The sequence below is a fragment of the Bombina bombina genome, chromosome 7 (genome assembly GCF_027579735.1).
Source record: "Bombina bombina isolate aBomBom1 chromosome 7, aBomBom1.pri, whole genome shotgun sequence".
NCBI lineage: Eukaryota > Metazoa > Chordata > Amphibia > Anura > Bombinatoridae > Bombina > Bombina bombina.
In genome coordinates this window covers 475198570-475224284 of record NC_069505.1, presented here as the reverse complement: position 1 = coordinate 475224284, position 25715 = coordinate 475198570, and the positions used below count along the sequence as shown (strand labels likewise).

At 39.9% G+C, this 25715-nt stretch overlaps 1 protein-coding gene across 1 annotated transcript in view; it reads right to left on the bottom strand.

Annotated features, from left to right (window-relative positions):
- Positions 1-20789, bottom strand: part of LOC128666770 (gastrula zinc finger protein XlCGF57.1-like) — a 120456-nt gene extending 99667 nt beyond the window's left edge. Inside the window, exon 1 of the mRNA XM_053721556.1 lies at positions 20583-20789. The gene's annotated coding sequence lies outside the window, so the exon portion shown is untranslated. The remainder of the gene's footprint in view (positions 1-20582) is intronic.
- Positions 20790-25715: the final 4926 nt, after the last annotated feature.

The following is a 25715-nucleotide window of genomic DNA, read 5'->3' as shown; positions in this document are numbered from 1 at the left end:
TGTACATCAGTTACGCACATAAATATTACACATATAGTGTACATCAGTTACGCACATAAATATTACACATATAGTGTACATCAGTTACGCACATACACATTACACATATAGTGTACATCAGTTACACACATACACATTACACATATAGTGTACATCAGTTACACACATACACATTACACATATAGTGTACATCAGTTACACACATACACATTACACATATAGTGTACATCAGTTACACACATACACATTACACATATAGTGTACATCAGTTACACACATACACATTACACATATAGTGTACATCAGTTACTCACACACATTACACATAGTGTACATCAGTTACGCACATAAATATTACACATATACTGTACATCAGTTACGCACATAAATATTACACATATAGTGTACATCAGTTACGCACATAAATATTACACATATAGTGTACATCAGTTACGCACATACACATTACACATATAGTGTACATCAGTTACACACATACACATTACACATATAGTGTACATCAGTTACACACATACACATTACACACATACTGTACATCAGTTACACACGTACACATTACACATATAGTCTACATCAGTTACACACATACACATTACACATATAGTGTACATCAGTTACACACATACACATTACACATATAGTGTACATCAGTTACACACATACACATTACACATATAGTGTACATCAGTTACACACATACACATTACACACATACTGTACATCAGTTACACACATACACATTACACATATAGTGTACATCAGTTACACACATACACATTACACATATAGTGTACATCAGTTACACACATACACATTACACATATAGTGTACATCAGTTACACACATACACATTACATATATAGTGTACATCAGTTACACACATACACATTACACATATAGTGTACATCAGTTACACACATACACATTACACAGATACTGTACATCAGTTACGCACACACATATTACACATAAGGGGGCCTATCTATCAAGCTCCGAATGGAGCAGGCGGACAGGTTATGGAGCAGCGTTTTTTAGCCCCCTGCTTCATAACTGATGTTTCTGGCGAACCTGCAGGCTCGCCAGAAACACGGGGCCTCAAGCTCTATCCGGAGCTTGATAGATATGCCCCATAGTGCACATCAGTTACACACATACATGTTACACATATACTGTACATCAGTTACACACATACACATTACATATAGTGTACATCAGTTACACACATACAGTACATATTACACATATAGAGGCCTACTTATCAAGCCGTCAACCGCAAATACGCTGGAATTCCGCAGTGTAATTGTGGAGAGCTTGATTCCCCTTAGTTATCAAAGCCTACAGACCGGCAAAAGTTGAAATCTGTGACATAGCATACGATCCACAGGTCACAATCTGACACAGATCGATGCTTACTTCATTACAGATGTTCCGAATGCAAATTCAGCACTATCTGACTACTTTTGCTAGTTAAATATCTACCAGGTACGCTCACCACTATTCCGGCCCAGCGTACCTGGTTTTCAATCCGCCGCCATAGGAATCAATGGGAGTCTGAAAGCAGCGAAAGCTCATGTTCGCTGCTGCCCGATATCCCATTGATTCCTATGGGAGAATAAAAGTAACATTCACACCTAACACCCTAACATAACCCCCGAGTCTAAACACCCCTAATCTGCTGCCCTGACACTGCCGCCATCTACATTATACTTATTAACCCCTAATCTGCCACCCTGACACAGCCGGCACCTACATTATACTTATAAACCCCTAATCTACCGCCTCGACACCGCCGCCACCTACATAAAGTTATTAACCCCTATCTCGCCGCTCCCGGAGCCCACCGCAACTAAATACATGTATTAACCCCTAAACCCCTGGCCTCCTACATCACTAGCACTTACTAAACCTATTAACCCCTAAACTGCCAGCCCCCCACATTGCCATAAACTAAATTAAACTATTAACCCCTAAACCTAGCAAACCGCTAACTTTATATTAAATATTAACTCATCCCTATCTTATAATAAATTTAAAACTTACCTATAGATTTAAATTAAATTAAACTAATAATTAACCTACCCTAACGATTATACTAAAATTACATTAAACTATATTAACCCCTTAACGACGCATGTCGTACAGGGTACGTCGCACACAACCTGGTCTTAAAAGGCCAGCGACGTACCCTGTACGACATTAGGGGTTTAAAGCAGCTGGAAGCGATCCTGCTCGCGTCCAGCCGCTTTCCGATTATTGCAGGATGCCTCGATATCGAGGCATCCTGCAATAACACCCCTTGACCATCCGTTGCAGAGAGAGACACTCTGTGGCCCTCTCTGCACCAGACATCGATGGCTGGTATCGTTGGTGGGTGGGAGCCGACTTGGGAGGCGGGTGGGCGGCCATCGATGGGCCGGGTAATGTAGAGGGGGGCGGGACCGATGGGGGCGCGCATGGGCGCATGGTTGACACGTGCACGGGGCGGGAGCGGGTGGGAACCGCAACACTACAGAAAAGTTGTTTTTATAAGTGGGAGAAAGGGGTATTTTAATGTTTATATACAAACAATCGAAGGTATCTAGGAGGGGGTGGGAGGTTGGTCTTTGGTGGGGGGGGAGGGCTACACTACAGAAAATGGGAACATTTAAAAAAAAAAAAAAACAATTTTATTCTAAACTGGGTACTGGCAGACAGCAGCCAGTACCCAAGATGGCGTCCATTAAGGCAGAGGGGGAGGGTTAGAGAGCTGTTTAGTGGGGGATCAGTCAGGTTGGGGGCTAAGGGGGAGTCCTACACATCAGCATATGTAAATATGCTTTAAAAAAAAAATAAAAGCCTAAATATACCTTTTATTTTAGTACTGGCAGAGTTGCTGCCAGTAATTAAGATGGCGGGGACAATTGTGGGGTGGGGGAGGGAAGAGAGCTGTTTGGGAGGGATCAGGGGGTCTGATGTTTCAGGTGGGAGGCTGAGCTCTATACTAAAGCTAAAATTAACCCTGCAAGCTCCCTACAAGCTACCCAATTAACCCCTTCACTGCTAGCCATAATACACATGATGCGCAGCGGCATTTAGCGGCCTTCAGCGGCCTTCTAAGTACCAAAAAGCAACGCCAAAGCCATATATGTCTACTATTTCTGAACAAAGGGGATCCCAGAGAACCATTTACAACCATTTGTGCCATAATTGCACAAGCTGTTTGTAAATGATTTCAGTGAGAAACCTAAAATTGTGAAACATTTTATGTTTTTTTTTAATTTGATCGCATTTGGCGGTGAAATGGTGGCATGAAATATACCAAAATTGGCCTAGATCAATTCTTTGGGATGTCTACTAAAAAAAAAACAGAATTTATGCTTACCTGATAAATTACTTTCTCTTGCGGTGTATCCAGTCCACGGATTCATCCTTACTTGTGGCATATTCTCATTCCCTACAGGAAGTAGCAAAGAGAGCACACAGCAAAGTTGTCCATATAGCTCCCTCTAGCTCCACCCCCCAGTCATTCGACCAAAGGTTAGGAAGAAAAAGGAGAAACCATAGGGTGCAGTAGTGACTGTAGTTTAAACAAAAAAATTTTTACCTGACTTAAATGCCAGGGCGGGCCGTGGACTGGATACACCGCAAGAGAAAGTAATTTATCAGGTAAGCATAAATTCTGTTTTCTCTTGCAAGGTGTATCCAGTCCACGGATTCATCCTTTACTTGTGGGATACCAATACCAAAGCTATAGGACACGGATGAAGGGAGGGAACAAGACAGGTACCTTAAACGGAAGGCACCACTGCTTGTAAAACCTTTCTCCCAAAAATAGCCTCCGAAGAAGCAAAAGTATCGAATTTGTAAAATTTGGCAAAAGTATGCAGTGAAGACCAAGTCGCTGCCTTACAAATCTGTTCAATAGAAGACTCATTTTTGAAAGCCCATGTGGAAGCCACTGCTCTAGTAGAATGAGCAGTAATTCTTTCAGGAGGCTGCTGGCCAGCTGGGAATCCTAATCTTACTCCATGAGTAACCCTTGGATTCACACCAAGAAAGATATTTCCGCAATATCTTATGGTAGATTTTCCTGGTGACCGGATTTCTAGCCTGAATCAGAGTATCTATTACTGACTCAGAGAAACCACGCTTTGATAGAATTAAGCGTTCAATCTCCAAGCAGTCAGGCGTAGAGAAACTAAATTTGGATGCTTGAACGGACCCTGTATTAGAAGATCCTGCCTCATTGGCAGTGACCATGGTGGGACAGATGACATGTCCACTAGGTCTGCATACCAAGTCCGGCGTGGCCAGGCAGGCGCTATCAGAATCACCGAAGCCTTCTCCTGCTTGATTCTGGCAACCAGACGCGGGAGGAGAGGAAACGGTGGAAAAACATAAGCCAGATTGAAGGACCAAGGCGCTGCTAGAGCATCTATCAATACCACCTTGGGATCCCGGGACCTGGACCCGTAGAGAGGAAGTTTGGTGTTCTGACGGGACGCCATCAGATCCAACTCTGGGGTGCCCCATAGCCGAGTCAGCTGGGCAAATACCTCCGGGTGGAGTTCCCACTCCCCCGGGTGAAAAGTCCGACGACTTAGAAAATCCGCCTCCCAGTTGTCTACTCCTGGGATGTGAATTGCTGAGAGATGGCAGGAGTGATCCTCCGCCCACCTGATTATTTTGGTTACTTCCGTCATCGCTAGGGAACTCTTTGTCCCCCCCCGATGATTGACTTAAGCTACAGTCGTGATGTTGTCCGACTGAAATCTGATGAATTTGGCCGACGCTAGTTGAGGCCATGCCTGAAGAGCGTTGAATATCGCCCTCAGTTCCAGAATGTTTAATCGGGAGAAGAGTTTCTTCCCTAGACCATAAGCCCTGAGCTTTCAGGGAGTCCCAGACCGCACCCCAGCCTAACATCGTTACGATGATCCACTCTGCCCTGCGGAAACATATGCCTTGAGACAGGTGATCCTGAGACAACCACCAGAGAAGAGAATCTCTGGTCTCCTGGTCCAACTGAATTTGAGGAGACAAATCTGCATAATCCCCATTCCACTGTTTGAGCATGCATAGTTGCAGTGGTCTGAGGTGTATCCGAGAAAAAGGGACTATGTCCATTGCCGCAACCATTAGTCCGATTGTCTCCATGCACTGAGCCACAGATGGCCGAGGAATGGAATAAAGAGCTCGGCAAATAGTTAAGAGTTCTAGCTTTCTGACCTCCGTCAGAAATATTTTCATTTCTACCGAGTCTATCAGGGTTCCTAGGAATGGAACTCTTGTGAGGGGGGAGAGAGAACTCTTTTTGATGTTCACCTTCCACAAGTGAGACCTCAGAAAGGCCAATACAATCTCCATGTGAGACTTGGTTCTTTGTTGACGCCTGAATTAAGATGTCGTCTAGGTAAGGCGCCACTGCTATGCCCCGCGGTCTTAGAACCGCCAGGAGGGAACCTAGCACCTTTGTGAAAATTCTGGGAGCAGTGGCCAACCCGAAAGGAAGAACCACAAACTGAAAATGCTTGTCCAGAAAGGCGAACCTGAGAAACTGGTGATGATCTTTGTGGATAGGAATGTGCAGATACGCATCCTTTTAGATTCACGGTAGTCATATTTTGACCCTCCTGGATCATTGGTAAGATTGTCCGAATGGTCTCCATCTTGAATAATGGGACTCTGAGGAATTTGTTTAGAATTTTGAGATCCAGGATTGGTCTGAAAGTTCCTTCTTTTTTGGGAACCACAAACAGGTTTGAGTAAAACCCCAGAACTAGTTCTGCAATTGGAACTGGGTGGATCACTCCCATTGTATGTAGATCTTCTACACAGCGTAAAAACGCCTCTTTCTTTGTCTGATCTGTAGACAGACGAGAAATGTGGAACCTTCCCCTAATGTGGAACCTTCCCCTAATGCCCAAGGATCGTGTACATCTCTTGCCCAGGCCTGAGCGAAGAGAGAGAGTCTGCCCCCTACTAGATCCGGTCCCGGATCAGTGGCTACCCCTTCATGCTGTCTTGGTGGCAGCTGCAGGCTTTTGGCCTGTTTACCCTTATTCCAGCCCTGGTAAGGTTTCCAGTTTGCCTTGGGCTGTGAAGCGTTACCCTCTTGCTTTGCAGCCGGAGAGGATGAAGCGGGGCCGTTCCTGAAATTGCGAAAGGAACGAAAATTAGCCTTGTTCTTTGTTTTAAAGGCTTTGTCCTGAGGGAGAGCATGGCCTTTTCCCCCGGTAATATCTGAAATAATTTCTTTCAATTCAGGCCCGAATAGGGTCTTCCCTTTGAAAGGAATGTTCAAAAGCTTGGATTTAGACGACACATCGGCCGACCAGGACTTTAGCCATAGCGCCCCAAAATGGCGAAACCTGAATTTTTCGTCGCTAACTTAGCCATTTGGAAAGCAGCGTCAGTGATAAAAGAATTAGCTAGCTTTAGAGCCTTAATTCTATCCATAATTTCCTCAAATGAGGTCTCTGTCTGGAGCGAGTCTTCCAGCACCTCAAACCAGAAAGCAGCTGCAGTAGTTACAGGAATAATGCAGGCAATAGGTTGGAGAAGAAAACCTTGTTGAACAAAAATTTTCTTAAGTAAAACCTCTAATTTTTATCCATAGGGTCTTAAAAAGCACAACTGTCTTCAATTGGTATGGTTGTGCGTTTAGCTAGTGTAGAAACAGCTCCCTCCACCTTAGGGACCGTCTGCCACGAGTCCCGCATGGGGTCAGATATGGGGAACATTTTCTTAAAAACAGGAGGGGGGACAAAAGGGACACCTGGCCTATCCCACTCCCTTGTAACGATATCCACAATCCTCTTAGGGACCGGAAACGCATCCGTGTAAACAGGGACCTCTAGGTACTTGTCCATTTTACACAATTTCTCTGGGATCACCAAAGGGTCACAGTCATCCAGAGTAGCTAATACCTCCCAAAGTAAAACATGGAGGTGTTCTAGTTTAAATTTAAAAGCCAATGTATCTGAATCTGTCTGGGGAGGAACCCTTCCTGAATCAGAGACTTCTCCCTCAGACATCAAATCCCTCGCTCCCATTTCAGAGCGTTGTGAGGGTATATCGGATACGGCTACCAAAGCGTCAGAATGCTCATAATCTGTTCTTAAAACGGAGCTATCACGCTTTGCAGGTAACACAGGCAGTTTAGATAAGAAGGCTGTAAGAGAATTATCCATGACTGTCGCTAAGTCTTGTAATGTAAAAGGGTTAGACGCACTAGAGGTACTAGGTGTCGCTTGCGCGGGCGTAACTGGTTGTGACACTTGGGGAGAGGCAGACGGGCTACCCTCGTTACCTTCAGTCTGAGAATCATCTTGGGCCACATTTTTAAGTGCAACAATATGATCTTTAAAGTGTATAGACATATCAGTACAAGTGGGACACATTCTGAGAGGGAGTTCCACCATGTCTTCTAAACACATTGAACAAGGATTTTCCTTAGTGTCAGATATGTTTAACAGACTAGTAGAGTACACAAACAGGCTTGGAATCACTTTAATCAAATAAAAAACACAATTTGAAAAAAATGTTACTGTGCCTTTAAGAGATAAATAGAGCACACAATTTTACAAAACGGTGAAAAATGAAGCAATCTTTCTGAAATTTTCACAGTATGTAGCTAAAGCCTTAATAAGATTGCACCCCAAGTTTCAAAATGATTAACCCCTTAATGCCCAAACCGGAGCAGCCTAAAGCCAACACCTGGTTAAATCACTACAGCACCTTGCCACAGCCTTGCTGTGGCTCTACCTTCCCTTAGGGATCAGATTTGGGGGACTATTGCTTCTTTTAGGCCCTCAAACATCAGCAGGACCCTCCATGTGAAACAGCATGAACTTATCTGCAATTCTAAAGGCTATGACACACTGCAAGCGATGCGGCGCGAGGCGATGCAGCTCCTTCGCACCGCGCCGCATTGCTTCTAAAGTTCAATTATTTCATCTCTGAGTGCTCAGCTACGTGACCTGACGCAGCAGAGTGCTCAGAGATGAAAAGGCAGGACACACTGAGCGCGCACAGCTGCATCTACACGCTGCGAGTCGCTCTGCTTGCAATGTGTCACAGCCTTAAGTGCGCACCTGAGGCAATTAGGCCCCTCCCACTCTACTCCGGAGCTGTGTGGCCTAGTAAATCACTCCTAAGTGACTAAAAAACAGCCATGTGGTAATAACCCCAGAAAAAAAAACCAAAAGGGCTTTCAAAGTGTCTTGCAAAACTATTTTTCCTTAGCCAAACAATCGATTGCCCTGAATAAGTGTCAACCAGTATATTAGCCCTATTATGTAAGCATTCAATTCCTTACTAAGTCTGTGAACATAGCTTACCCTCCCCTAATGGGGATATTGTCAGTCCCTTCTAGCATTATCTCAGTCTTGTCTAGAAATAAATGACTGAACATACCTCATTGCAGATCACCCTGCAAACTGTTCCCCCCAACTGAAGTTTTCTGGTACTCCTCAGTTCGGTGTGGGAACAGCAGTGGATTTTAGTTACAACATGTTAAAATCATTTTCCTCTCAGCAGAAATCTTCATCACTTTTCTGCTAGAGAGTAAATGGTACAAACCGGTACCATTTAAAATAACAAACTTTTGACTGAAGATAATAAAACTACAATTTTAACACCACATTCACTTTACACTCCCGAGAGAGACCCTAGTGCTTAGAGCCAGCAAAGAGAATGACTGGGGGGTGGAGCTAGAGGGGGAGCTATATGGACAGCTTTGCTGTGTGCTCTCTTTGCTACTTCCTGTAGGGAATGAGAATATCCCACAAGTAAAGGATGAATCCGTGGACTGGGTACACCTTGCAAGAGAAATATATACATGTCAATGGATATTCAGGGATTTCTGAAAGATATTAGTGTTCTAATGTAACTAGCGCTAATTTTGAAAAAAAAAATGGTTTGGAAATAGCAAAGTGTTACTTGTATTTATGGCCCTATAACTTGCAAAAAAGCAAAGAACATGTAAACATTGGGTATTTCTAATATCAGGACAAAATTTAGAAACTATTTAGCATGGGTGTTTTTTGGTGGTTGTAGATGTGTAACCGATTTTGCGGGTCAAAGTTAGAAAAAGTGTTTTTTTCCATTTTTTTCTCATATTTTATAATTTTTTTATAGTAAATTATAAGATATGATGAAAATAATGGTATCTCTAGAAAGTCCATTTAATGGCGAGAAAAACTGTATATAATATGTGTGGGTACAGTAAATGAGTAAGAGGAAAATTACAGCTAAACACAAACACCGCAAAAATGTAAAAATAGCCTTGGTCCCAAACGAACAGGAAAAGTGCTGTGGTCATTAAGGGGTTAGACTAATAATTGATCTACCCTAACTGTTATACTAAAATTACATTAAACTACAAATTAAATTAAATATATTATATATTTAAACACCTAACCATACTCAAATAATTTAAATCTACAATAAAAAATTACAAAGTTACAAAAAACTAACAACTAAGTTACAAAAAAATAACAAACACTAAGTTACAAAAAATAAATTATCAAAGATTTAAACTAATTACACCTAATCTAAGAGCCCTATGAAAATAAAAAAGCCCCCCACAAAATAAAAAAAAACCCTAACCTACAATATACTACAAATAGCCCTTAAAGTGAAGGTCAATTTTCAACAATGAGTGCCCGGTTTTTAAAAATACTTTTAAAAACAGGGGCACTTTCATTGATGAAAGTTTACATTGCACCAAATTTGTAGAAATACTTACCTTTTACTTCTCCAAAACTGGATCGCCGATCCCAGCCTCAGTTCCCCTGTACGGACGTCAGAAATGACAAAACCGGCTTTCTCCAATTATGGCTTTACCCTCACAGAGCGTCCATCTCGTGATGCCCGGCTGTGATTGGAGGAAGCCGGTTTCGTCATTGCTGTGTTTGTACAGCAGGAAGAAGGCGGGGGATCGGCGATCCGGTTTTGGAGAAGTAAAAGGTAAGTATTTCTACAAATCCGGTGCAATGTAAACTTTCATCAATGAAAGTGCCCCTGTTTTTAAAAGTATTTTTAAAAACCGGGCACTCATTGCTGAAAATTGACATTCACTTTTAAAAAGGGCCTTTTGCGGGGCATTGCCCCAAAGAAATCAACTCTTTCACCTGTAAATAAAAAAACAAACACCCCCCCCCCCCAACAGTAAAACCCACCACCCACAGAAACAACCCCCCCAAATAAAAACCTAACTAAAAAAACCTAAGCTCCCCATTGCCCTGAAAAGGGCATTTGGATGGGCATTAAAAGGGTATTTAGCTCTATTGCTGCCCAAACCGTAATCTAAAACTAAAACCCACCCAATAAACACTTAAAAAAAACTAACACTAACCCCTGAAGATCCACTTACAGTTTTGAATATCCGACATCCATCCTCAAAGAAGCCGGAAGAAGTCTTCATCCAAGCGGCCAAAGTCTTCATCCAAGCCCGCAGACGTCTTCACCCAGACGGCATCTTCTATCTTCAAGACATCCGACGCGGAGCATCCTCTTCGTTCAACGTCTTCTTGAACAATGAATGTTCCTTTAAATCACGTCATCCAAGATGGCGTCCCTTAGATGCCGATTGGCTGATAGAATTCTATCAGCCAATCGGAATTAAGGTTGAAAAAAATCCTATTGGCTGTTGCAATCAGCTAATAGGATTGAGCTTTCAGCCTATTGGCTGATCCAATCAGCCAATAGAATGCAAGCTCAATCCTATTCCTACGTCAATTAAAGAAACATTCATTGTTCAAGAAGACGTTGAACTAACAGGATGCTCTGCGTCGGATGTCTTGAAGATGGAGCTGCTCCGCACCGGATGGATGAAGATAGAAGATGCCGTCTAGGTGAAGACTTCTGCGAGCTTGGATGAAGACTTCGGTCGCTTGGATGAAGACTTCTGCAGGCTTCTTTGAGGATGGATGTCGGATATTCAAAACTGTAAGTGGATCTTCAGGGGTTAGTGTTAGTTTTTTTTAAGGGTTTATTGGGTGGGTTTTAGTTTTAGATTAGGGTTTGGGCAGCAATAGAGCTAAATGCCCTTTTAAGGGCAATGCCCATCCAAATGCCCTTTTCAGGGCAATGGGGAGCTTAGGTTTTTATTTGGGGGGGTTGTTTGTATTTTTATTTACAGGTAAGAGACTATTTCTTTGGGGCAATGCCCCGCAAAAGGCCCTTTTAAATATATAATATAGTTAATTTAATTTGTAGTTTAATGTAATTTTAGTATAACAGTTAGGGTAGATTAATTATTAGTTTAATATAATTTAGTATAATAGTTAGGGTAGGTTAATTATTAGTTTAATATAGTTTAATGTAATTTTAGTATAATAGGGTAGGTTAATTAATAGTTTAATATAGTTTAATTTAAATCTAAAGGTAAGTTTAAATTTATTATAAGATAGGGATGAGTTAATATTTAATATAAAGTTAGCGGGTTGTTAGGTTTAGAGGTTAATAGTTTAATTTAGTTTATGGTGATGTGGGGGGGCTGTCGGTTTAGGGTTTAGGGGTTAATAGGTTTAGTAAGTGGTAGTGATGTGGTAGGCCAGAGGATTAGGGGTTAATACCTTTAGTTAGTTGCGGCAGGGTCCAGGAGCGGTGGGATAGGGGTTAATAACTTTATTTAGTTGCGGTGGGGTCCGGGAACGGCGGGATAGGGGTTAAACAGTTTAGTATAGTGGCGGTGCTTAGTGACAGTATACAAATAAAGCTGGGAAAAAGCCGAAGAGCATCGCCCTGTACTTGGTGCGTGGCTTTTTGACAGCTTTTTATAAATATGGAGAACGTATTCAGGTCTGCGGCCGCAATGTTAGGCAATGTCAGGCGGAGCGTATTGGTGCCGTCGAATGCAAGTAAGTTGACGGCTTGATAAGTAGGCCTCATAGTGTACATCAGTGTTTTTCAACCAGTGTGCCGCGGCACACTAGTGTTCCGTGAGAGATCCTCAGGTGTGCCGCGGCAGACTGACAACAGTGTGACATATTTTTTAAATTTTGCTTGTTTTTTTATTCTGGGCCATTTTTTATTTTGAGTGAGATGACTGAGGGTAACTGTGCAGCAGCAGCTCGCTTCCCCGACCCGTGTTCACACTTGGAAGGAACCCCCACCCACCACAACAAGTGTCTAGTGCCGGCTCTACACGCCGCAACACTTCAATCCCCCATGCATGCTGGCGTAGCTTTGCTCCTCTTCCAGAACAGTTCCAGCCAGTGGGGGTGTCCCTCTTTCAAATTTTGAAATATTGGGAGGTATGTGACAGGCTCATCAGGCATCATTTACAACCATGACATATTGACATTCATTCACAATCATTATTGTTGTTTGTGAATGAATGTCAACATGTCATGTATAGTTTGTAGGAGGCATGGCAGCACAGTACAGTGTGTGTGTGTGTGTGTGATTTTTAATTTAAAAAAGTGTGCCACGGCAAAAAAAAGGTTGAAAATCACTGGTGTACATCAGTTACGCACATACACATTACACATATAGTGTACATCAGTTACGCACATACACATTACACATATAGTGTACACACATACACATTACATCATTTACGCACATACACATTACACATAGTGTACACATCAGTTACACACATACACATTACACATATAGTGTACACATCAGTTACACACATACACATTACACATATAATGTACACATCAGTTACGCACATACACATATAGTGTACACATCAGTTACACACATACACATAGTGTACACATCAGTTACACACATACACATAGTGTACACATCAGTTACACACATACACATTACACATATAGTGTACACATCAGTTACGCACATACACATTACACATATAGTGTACATCAGTTACGCACATACACATTACACATATAGTGTACACATCAGTTACACACATACACATTACACATAGTGTACACATCAGTTACACACATACACATTACACATAGTGTACACATCAGTTACACACATACACATTACACATATAGTGTACACATCAGTTACACACATACACATTACACATATAGTGTACACATCAGTTACACACATACACATTACACATATAGTGTACACATCAGTTACACACATAATGTACACATCAGTTACGCACATACACATATAGTGTACACATCAGTTACACACATACACATTACACATATAGTGTACACATCAGTTACGCACATACACATTACACATATACTGTACACATCAGTTACGCACACACATTACACATATACTGTACATCAGTTACACACATACACATTACATCAGTTACACACATACACATTACACATATAGTGTACACATCACACATATAATGTACACATCAGTTACGCACATACACATTACACATATAGTGTACACATCAGTTACGCACATACACATATAGTGTACACATCATTTACGCACATACACATATAGTGTACACATCAGTTACACACATACACATTACACATATAGTGTACACATCAGTTACATACATACACATTACATCAGTTACACACATACACATTACACATATACTGTACATCAGTTACACACATACACATTACATCAGTTACACACATACTGTACATCAGTTACACACATACACATTACATCAGTTACACACATACTGTACATCAGTTACGCACATACACATTACACATATAGTGTACATCAGTTACACACATACACATTACACATATAGTGTACATCAGTTACGCACATACACATTACACATATAGTGTACATCAGTTACGCACATACACATTACACATATAGTGTACATCAGTTACGCACATACACATTACACATATAGTGTACATCAGTTACACACATACACATATAGTGTACATCAGTTACACACATACACATATAGTGTACATCAGTTACACACATACACATTACACATATAGTGTACATCGGTTACGCACATACACATTACACATATAGTGTACATCGGTTACGCACATACACATTACACATATAGTGTACATCAGTTACGCACATACACATTACACATATACTGTACATCAGTTACGCACATACACATTACACATATACTGTACATCAGTTACACACATACACATTACACAGATACTGTACATCAGTTACACACATACACATTACACAGATACTGTACATGTGTAATGTGTATGTGTGTAACTGATTTACACATTACACATATACTGTACATCTGTTACACACATACATATTACACAGTTACCTACCCATGCACAAATATTATACACACATAAATTACAGCTGTACACTCATACACAATACCTAAATACAGTTACACACACACACACAAAGTGCACAGATAAAGTTACACACAAAGTGGACAGATACAGTTACACACATACACACACAAAGTGGACAGATACAGTTACACACACAAAGTGGACAGATACAGTTACACACACAAAGTGCACAGATACAGTTACACACACAAAGTGCACAGATACAGTTACACACACAAAGTGCACAGATACAGTTACACACACAAAGTGCACAGATACAGTTACACACACAAAGTGCACAGATACAGTTACACACACAAAGTGCACAGATACAGTTACACACACAAAGTGCACAGATACAGTTACACACACAAAGTGCACAGATACAGTTACACACACAGTGCACAGATACAGTTACACACACAGTGCACAGATACAGTTACACACACAGTGCACAGATACAGTTACACACACACAGTGCACAGATACAGTTACACACACACAGTGCACAGATACAGTTACACACACACAGTGCACAGATACAGTTACACACACACAGTGCACAGATACAGTTACACACACACAGTGCACAGATACAGTTACACACACATAGTGCACAGATACACACACACACAAGTGCACAGATACAGTTACACACACACACAGTGCACAGATACAGTTACACACACACACAGTGCACAGATACAGTTACACACACACAAAGTGTAAAGTTACACACACACACACACAAAGTGCACAGATAGTTACACACACACACAAAGTGCACAGATACACACAGAGTTGCACACACAAAGTAGACCGTTACACACACAAAATACACACTAGTACAATTAAACAAGAGGCATATATAAAGTTAACCACACATAGCTACACAGATACTGTTACACACACAAAACCATAATTTATGTAAGATCTTACCTGATAAATTCATTTCTTTCATAGTGGTGAGAGTCCATGAGCTGTTACTTATAGGATATACATTCCTACCTCAAAAGCCTATAAAATACCCTCCCACATACCCCAGTTTAACGTATAGCCAAGTGGTGAGGTGTTTAAGGAGCAAAAGCAGGAGGAAAAAAAAAAATAGAGCAGAAAAAAAGATGTGCGTTACATAAAAAATAACCCCCCAAAAAATTGGGTGGGGCTCATGGACTCTCGCCACCATGGAAGAAATTAATACATCAGGTAAATTATGGTTTTCTTTTATAGTATAAGCAATAAAGTATTTTTTAAATAAAAACAAATCATAGGCACTAGAATCAAACTGAGACAGCTGCCTGAAGAACCTTTCTATCAAAGGCTGCTTCTGAAGAGGCAAAAACAAAAAAAATGGTAAAATTTTGTAAGTGTATGCAAAGACGACCAAGTGGCTGCTTTGCAGATTTGATCAACTGAAGCCTCATTTTTGAAAGCCCAAGATGTGGCGACTGACCTAGTAGAATGAGCTGTAATTCTGAGGCGGAGACTGAGGTATGCATGAGGTGGAAGGTGTATTTATAGGCTTTTGAGGTTTGGGAAACTTTGCCTCCTGCTGTTAGGAATGTATATCCCATAAGTAACAGCTCGTGGAAATACAGATACTGTTACACACCAAAAGTACACGGATAATGTTGCACACAGGCGTACAATTACACACAATGTATACATAAAGTTAAAGGGATTGTAAACTCTTCAAAATAACTTTTAAAAAAAATAAAGTTCATGCCATATTTTTTTATAAAAACATCTTTTTTTGTATTACTTCTTTTAAATACATTTTTTATTCATTTAATATCTTATAGATAATGCTCCCCTGCCAGCCTCCCTCCTCTGTTTTTTTTCTCCCCTTTTTTCTGCCCAATCAAAAGCTTAGCCATCTAGGACATTGAACATATGAATTTCATTACAAGTACAGTAACAACAGCCTGTCAGTGCTTGTTACTTTTCTGCATGAGTAGCACAAAATATAGGATTTATAGTTTACCTCAACTTATAGATGTTCAACAAAATTTCTAGTTTTTGTAATTGCTCTTTGTTTTACATTTTACTTACAAATTGTATTACCAATGATTTTAGAAATGTGTACAGTAGTCCCACCTGCTATACACTTCACTAGGATCAGAGTCGCTTCCAGTATTTCCCCTTTCCCTCTTTACATTTTTGGGTCTCGTATAGTAAAGTGATGTGTACAGCAGTCCCGCCTGCTATACACATCACTGTCATCATACCTGCGCTTTCAGTATTTTCTATTTCCCCTTTCCCTCTTTACATTTTTGGGTCTCGTATAGTAAAGTGATGTGTACAGCAGTCCCACCTGCTATACACATCACTGTAATCATACCTGCGCTTTCCTGACACATGAACGCTTTATCCGTTCTGTTTTACCTTCAGTAGATTAACGTGTACAGCAGTCCCGCACGCTGTACACGACACTAGAACAAAACCGTTCACAGTACACAGTAAATGGGAGATTTCAACTACTGGATGCTTTTAGCCACCTATCTTCCAATCTTATTGCTCTTTCAAGAATATTGATGTGTACAGCAGTCCCGCCCCGCTGTACACGTCACGTCATTCAATCGTGTGTGTGTGAGATGATTCAACTTACTTGGCTTTATTGCTTAGTAATGTTCCTTAGGGAATTATTCAGTAAAATACACTTTCTGCAAATAAACAGAGAATCTTCTAATCATCTGTTCACTTAGCAGACCGAATAGAAATATAAGGGGCTTGTGAACACCTGTTACTAGGGAAGCTTGTTCGCTCCTGTGTAGTAACAGGTGTTTAGTTAGTCCTAAAAGCTTAAGTCATTTTAGACAAGAGCTGATTGGAGGTATGCGCTTTGGTTATGAAAAAAGCACACACACACAATTGAATGATAAGGGTTCCACTGCTATAATGGGAAAGCTATATACATAAGTGTTGTGTACAGCGGGCAGGACAGCTGTACATGTCAATCTACTGAACATAAAACAGAACGGATAAAGCGTTCATGTGTCCGGAAAGCGCAGGTATGATGACAGTGATGTGTATAGCAGGCAGGACTGATGTACATATCACTTTACTATTTGAGGCACAAAAGTTTCAAGAGGAATAGAGGTAATACAATTATTGGAATAGCTCTAATAGTGATACCATCCCTTTAAACACAGATACCGTTACACATATAAAAGCTACACAGAGCACACACAGATACCGTTACACATATAAAAGCTACACAGAGCACACACAGATACCGTTACACATATAAAAGCTACACAGAGCACACACAGATACCGTTACACATATAAAAGCTACACAGAGCACACACAGATACCGTTACACATATAAAAGCTACACAGAGCACACACAGATACCGTTACACATATAAAAGCTACACAGAGCACACACAGATACCGTTACACATATAAAAGCTACACAGAGCACACACAGATACCGTTACACATATAAAAGCTACACAGAGCACACACAGATACCGTTACACATATAAAAGCTACACAGAGCACACACAGATACCGTTACACATATAAAAGCTACACAGAGCACACACAGATACCGTTACACATATAAAAGCTACACAGAGCACACACAGATACCGTTACACATATAAAAGCTACACAGAGCACACACAGATACCGTTACACATATAAAAGCTACACAGAGCACACACAGATACCGTTACACATATAAAAGCTACACAGAGCACACACAGATACTGTTACACATATAAAAGCTACACAGAGCACACACAGATACTGTTACACATATAAAAGCTACACAGAGCACACACAGATACTGTTACACATATAAAAGCTACACAGAGCACACACAGATACCGTTACACATATAAAAGCTACACAGAGCACACACAGATACCGTTACACATATAAAAGCTACACAGAGCACACACAGATACCGTTACACATATAAAAGCTACACAGAGCACACACAGATACCGTTACACATATAAAAGCTACACAGAGCACACACAGATACCGTTACACATATAAAAGCTACACAGAGCACACACAGATACCGTTACACATATAAAAGCTACACAGAGCACACACAGATACCGTTACACATATAAAAGCTACACAGAGCACACACAGATACCGTTACACATATAAAAGCTACACAGAGCACACACAGATACCGTTACACATATAAAAGCTACACAGAGCACACACAGATACCGTTACACATATAAAAGCTACACAGAGCACACACAGATACCGTTACACATATAAAAGCTACACAGAGCACACACAGATACCGTTACACATATAAAAGCTACACAGAGCACACACAGATACCGTTACACATATAAAAGCTACACAGAGCACACACAGATACCGTTACACATATAAAAGCTACACAGAGCACACACAGATACCGTTACACATATAAAAGCTACACAGAGCACACACAGATACCGTTACACATATAAAAGCTACACAGAGCACACACAGATACTGTTACACATATAAAAGCTACACAGAGCACACACAGATACCGTTACACATATAAAAGCTACACAGAGCACACACAGATACCGTTACACATATAAAAGCTACACAGAGCACACACAGATACCGTTACACATATAAAAGCTACACAGAGCACACACAGATACCGTTACACATATAAAAGCTACACAGAGCACACACAGATACCGTTACACATATAAAAGCTACACAGAGCACACACAGATACCGTTACACATATAAAAGCTACACAGAGCACACACAGATACCGTTACACATATAAAAGCTACACAGAGCACACACAGATACCGTTACACATATAAAAGCTACACAGAGCACACACAGATACTGTTACACATATAAAAGCTACACAGAGCACACACAGATACTGTTACACATATAAAAGCTACACAGAGCACACACAGATACTGTTACACATATAAAAGCTACACAGAGCACACACAGATACTGTTACACATATAAAAGCTACACAGAGCACACACAGATACCGTTACACATATAAAAGCTACACAGAGCACACACAGATACTGTTACACATATAAAAGCTACACAGAGCACACACAGATACTGTTACACATATAAAAGCTACACAGAGCACACACAGATACTGTTACACATATAAAAGCTACACAGAGCACACACAGATACTGTTACACATATAAAAGCTACACAGAGCACACACAGATACTGTTACACATATAAAAGCTACACAGAGCACACACAGATACTGTTACACATATAAAAGCTACACAGAGCACACACAGATACTGTTACACATATAAAAGCTAGACAGAGCACACACAGATACTGTTACACATATAAAAGCTAGACAGAGCACACACAGATACTGTTACACATATAAAAGCTAGACAGAGCACACACAGATACTGTTACACATATAAAAGTTAGACAGAGCACACACAGATACTGTTACACATATAAAGTTACACAGATACTGTTACACATATAAAGTTACACAGATACTGTTACACATATAAAGTTACACATATAAAGTTACACAGATACTGTTACACATATAAAGTTACACAGATACTGTTACACATATAAAGTTACACAGATACTGTTACACATATAAAGTTACACAGATACTGTTACACATATAAAGTTACACAGATACTGTTACACATATAAAGTTACACAGATACTGTTACACATATAAAGTTACACAGATACTGTTACACATATAAAGTTACACAGATACTGTTACACATATAAAGTTACACAGATACTGTTACACATAGTTACACAGATACTGTTACACATACAGTTACACAGATACTGTTACACATACAGTTACACACAGATCAAGTTACATATATAAAGTTACACACTCAGATCCTGTTACACATATAAAGTTACACAGAGCACACACACATACTGTTACATATAATAAAGTTAAAAAGAGCACACACACATACAGAGCACACACATACAGTTACACAGAGCACACACATACAGTTACACATACAATTACATATATACAGTTACACATAGTGACATGTACAGTTACACACAGATCCTGTTACACATATAAAGTTACGCACACACATCCTGTTACTCATTTAAAGTTACGCACACACATCCTGTTACTCATATAAAGTTAAGCACAGATCCTGTTACACATATACAGTTACACAGATCAAGTTACATATATAAAGTTACACACACAGATCATGTTACACATATAAAGTTACACACAGATCATATTACATATATAAAGTTACACACGCAGATCATGTTACACATATAAAGTTACACACAGATCCCGTTACACACACATTATAGATATAAAGTTACAGACACTTCGTTGTCAGAATAATTTACTGACCAGATTACTTTGAGCAAGCACGCACTATGCGGAAGTAAAAACGATACACTGACCGTCGTCTTCATCACAAAGAACGCGGGAACAGGAATATAAAAAGAACTACGATTCCCATAATGCTTTCACCCGAAAACTGGGGGAAAAAACAGAAACGAAGTAACAGAATTTATTTCAGAAACTGTTATCCGCAGTAAAGTTGGTGCAAAATCACGTGATACCTACCAGCATGCATTGCACTGCACGTGCTAAGTAACCGATGCATTTCAAAGTAGTCTATCTGCAGAGTGGAGCTCCACTCTAGACAGGAAACATGTGACCTCCACTGCAATTTTTTTTTTTCTATTTCAATAAAACTTTAATGTATCAAACAACCAATATGCACAATCATTCAGAAAACGTTTTTTTATATATATAAACTTTAATGTATCAAACAACCAATAGGCACAATTCTGAAAACGAAATTGCTTTCTTTTGGTTTATGGCGAGTGACATTTATAAGGTTAAGGCAAAGTATAAGCAAATGTAATGATTATTCTAAGTTATAAATAGATCATCTCAGGAAATCACAGGAGTAATTCTTTATCTACTGTTTTAAATTAACAATACTGAACTATTTAAAGCTCCACTCTACACAACAAAAATAATGTGACATCCACAACCTTCACGGGGAAGTTCTCTTTAAACAAGAACAAGGTTTGCTGCTTTCTTTTTTTTATATATATATATATATATATACCATATTTAACCCTTTAGTGACCTGACTGTTGTACCAATTTTTTAGCGTTAGCGACCAAGGCTGTTTTTACATTGCTGCGGTGTTTGTGTTTATCTGTAATTTCCCTCTTACTTATTTTATTTTTATACCATGTTTAACCCCTTAGTGACCTGACAGTTGTACCAATTCTTTAGCGTTAGCGACCAAGGCTGTTTTTACATTGCTGCAGTGTTTGTGTTTATCTGTAATTTCCCTCTTACTTATTTTATTTTTATACCATGTTTAACCCCTTAGTGACCTGACAGTTGTACCAATTCTTTAGCGTTAGCGACCAAGGCTGTTTTTACATTGCTGCAGTGTTAGCGTTTAGCTGTAATTTTCCTCTTACGCCTTTACTGTACCCACACATATTCTATACCGTTTTTCTTGCCATAAGATTGACTTTTTACAAATACCATTCTTTTCATCATATCATATAATTTCTACTAAATATTTTTATAAATTATGATTAAAAATATTAAAAACCACACTTTTTTTTTTAACTTTTACAACCCAAAATCTGTTACACATCTACAACCCCCGAGAAAACAACATGGCTAAACAGTTTCTTCATTTTGTCCTGAGTTTTGAAATACCCAATTTTCAATTTTTACGATTAACCTTTTTCTCCTTCAGTGACCTTTTAACCCCAACCCTCCCCCTAGATCTAACCCTTCCCCTAGATCTACCACTAAGCCTAGATCTAACCCTACATAACTATTTATTTTTATTATTTTTACTATTTCATTTTTTTTCATCTGTTACAGCTGCGGTCCTTAAGGAGATAAAGGGGTAGTAAATTCAAAATTTAACTTGCATGATTCAGATACAACATGTCATTTTAAGACACTTATAAATTCACATCTATTTTTAAATGTGCTTTGTTCTCTTGTTATCCCTTGCTGAAAGAGAATATGCACATATTCAACACTAGTGGGAGCTAGCTGCTGATTTTTCCCTGCACACATTTGTCTTTTGCGATTGGATGACTATGGCTCCATTCGGGCAGCGCTCCAAGCAAACTGGGACTCGCTTGTAGCGTTTTCCTCACATTTGCAAGTGAGATGCCTAGCGTTTTTGGAGTGCTCTGATGACATAAGTCCCAGCGCTTCCATCGTGCTGGAAAAGCTGTCACTTTTCAGAGCAAGCTCAGACGCTTGGCAACATGGCAGCCTCCACACACGTTTTGCTGTGGAGGCTGCCATGTTTTTATAAGCAGCAGAGGAGGGACAGGTGAGGCGGATAAGTCTGACAGCAGCATTTTTGCCCTGTACTAAATGCTGCTGTCATGCTTATCCGGTGTTATGCTGAGAATTGTTTCCCCAGTGTCTCTGGTTTCCCCTGCCTCTCGGCAAACATCGGAACTCTGACCCACCTCCATTCAGCTGCTCTCAGCTCAGCACCTGTAGTATTATTAGCTGAATGGGGCAGGATAAGCTACAGGGGCTGAGCTGAGAACATCTGAATGAAGGTGGGTCAGAGTTCCAATGTTTGCCGAGAGGCAGGGGAAACCATTCTCGAACAACAGTGTTGTGTAAACAGCTTAAATAAAAATAATCCTCCACTAATAAAGAGAGACACAATTTTAACATTTTTACAGTCAGCTACAAGGGAGCTTATTTAAAAACGTTCATTATTGTGCAGCAGATCCCTTTGCGCATGCAATCGTTTTCTCTAAGCTCCCTTGCTTGTGACGTCACCTAGCGCCACGTCATCGCTGGAAGTGAAGCGCCTCCACTAGCTCCTGAGCGCTGCCCAAACGCGGCCTATATGTCTTCATCTTGCTGCCAGTAGTGCAATTTTGTTCCTTCAGCAAAGGATAACAAGAGAACGAAGCAGATTTTATAATGGAAGTAAATTGGAAACTGCATGTTCTTTCTGATTTATAAAAGTCTGTTTTTGACTTGAGTGTCCCTTAAATGATTTTTTATTTATTATGAAAATAACAGTTTTGATTCTGACTATGACTAAGTTTCCTCCCATGTGCTTGACACAGGAGCCAGCAATCATTAAAGATGTACACATTGCTATACAATGGGTTGTCAAGAATGAGGCACTGTTCTGTGAGCGCATAACCATGCCAAGTTATGTGTCAATGAATGAAGATGACCATCAGAAGGCCATAGATAACGTGATGCAAAGAGAAGAACCAGAAGCAAGGGAGCCATTCCTCTTTGTATTTCAGCACAGAGAAGATATGGAGTTGTTTTTGCAGGCATGTCTTGACCAACAGGGCCTCCAAGTTAATGCCATGTTCAACAAATGACTGATGGACAAGGGGTGGTGGTGTGTTTCTGTTTAAATTATTGATAATAATAAAAAAATAAGATAATTAACACCATTTCTGAGTCAGTGCTTTAATAACACACTACCACAAGTATGAAGGTACAAGATAATTATAGTTAACAGTATATATATATATATAGCAGTAGCCTATTGTTGCTTCTGCTTTCATAGTATCAGGTTAGGGTTATAAGTTCAAATGGTTTCTGACCTTGATTGAACACGATTCTCCAGAGCTCCGTGGAACAGCAAGAAAGCACACAAGCACAGAGAGTGTTTCTCACTAGTTCCGTTTACTGTAAGTATACACAGCAGTTATATAGCAGTCTCGCATCATGAGGCTACAGGAAATGCAGTTAGAGGAGTAACATAAAATGTCCATATATGTCTATCTAAGAAACATGTTAAAGGAAGTTGTGGGTGTTGTTTGCTGTATTATAGACAATCATATGAGTTTCAAAATGCCCTCATGTGTCGGTTACAAGTCACCCACTAACATAATATACCCATCAACACACAGACACATAAAACACACAAAGACATAGAGACACACACACACCCTCACTGAGACATCCAGAGAAAACAAAGAGACATACACTCTCAGAGAGACACCCACAGAAACTGCACATACATACACACACCCTCACAGAGACAACCAAAGAAAACACACAGACATACTCACACACTCTCAGAGAGATCCACAGAAAACGCAGACATACATACACACACCCACCCTCAAAGAGACATCCACATTAAAAAAAAAAAGTCATACACATCCACCCTCACAGAGGCATCAAGAGGAAATACACAAAGACATACATACACACACCCTCACAGGGACACAAATAGAAAAAGCACAACGACATACTCACACACCCTCACAGACATACACAGATAATGCACAAAGACATATACACCCACTCTCACAGAGAGACCAACAACAACAACAAAACAGTGTGTGACATGCATGATTAAAAATTGCAGAAATTAAGAGATCACTTTTTAAACAATCAGATTTGCAAATGTGCAAACAAAAATTAAACTCTTTGAATTCAAAATTGTAGATTAATGTTATCGGTAGATGGTTAGATGAAGAAAAACATAATTTATGTAAGAACTTACCTGATAAATTCATTTCTTTCATATTAGCAAGAGTCCATGAGCTAGTGACGTATGGGATATACATTCCTACCTACCAGGAGGGGCAAAGTTTCCCAAACCTTAAAATGCCTATAAATACACCCCTCACCACACCCACAAATCAGTTTAACGAATAGCCAAGAAGTGGGGTGATAAGAAAAAAGTGCGAAAGCATATAAAATAAGGAATTGGAATAATTGTGCTTTATACAAAAAAATCATAACCACCACAAAAAGGGTGGGCCTCATGGACTCTTGCTAATATGAATAAAATGAATTTATCAGGTAAGTTCTTACATAAATTATGTTTTCTTTCATGTAATTAGCAAGAGTCCATGAGCTAGTGACGTATGGGATAATGACTACCCAAGATGTGGATCTTTCCACGCAAGAGTCACTAGAGAGGGAGGGATAAAATAAATACAGCCAATTCCTGCTGAAAATAATCCACACCCAAAATAAAGTTTAATGAAAACATAAGCAGAACATTCAAACTGAAACCGCTGCCTGAAGTACTTTTCTACCAAAAACTGCTTCAGAAGAAGAAAACACATCAAAATGGTAGAATTAGTAAAAGTATGCAAAGAGGACCAAGTTGCTGCTTTGCAAATCTGATCAACCGAAGCTTCATTCCTAAACGCCCAGGAAGTAGAAACTGACCTAGTAGAATGAGCTGTAATCCTTTGAGGTGGAGTTTTACCCGACTCAACATAGGCATGATGAATTAAAGATTTCAACCAAGATGCCAAAGAAATGGCAGAAGCTTTCTGGCTTTTTCTAGAACCAGAAAAGATGAAAAATAGACTAGAAGTCTTTCGGAAAGACTTAGTAGCTTCAACATAATAATACAAAGCTCTAACAACATCCAAAGAATGCAATGATTTCTCCTTAGAATTCTTAGGATTAGGACATAATGAAGGAACCACAATTTCTCTACTAATGTTGTTAGAATACACAACC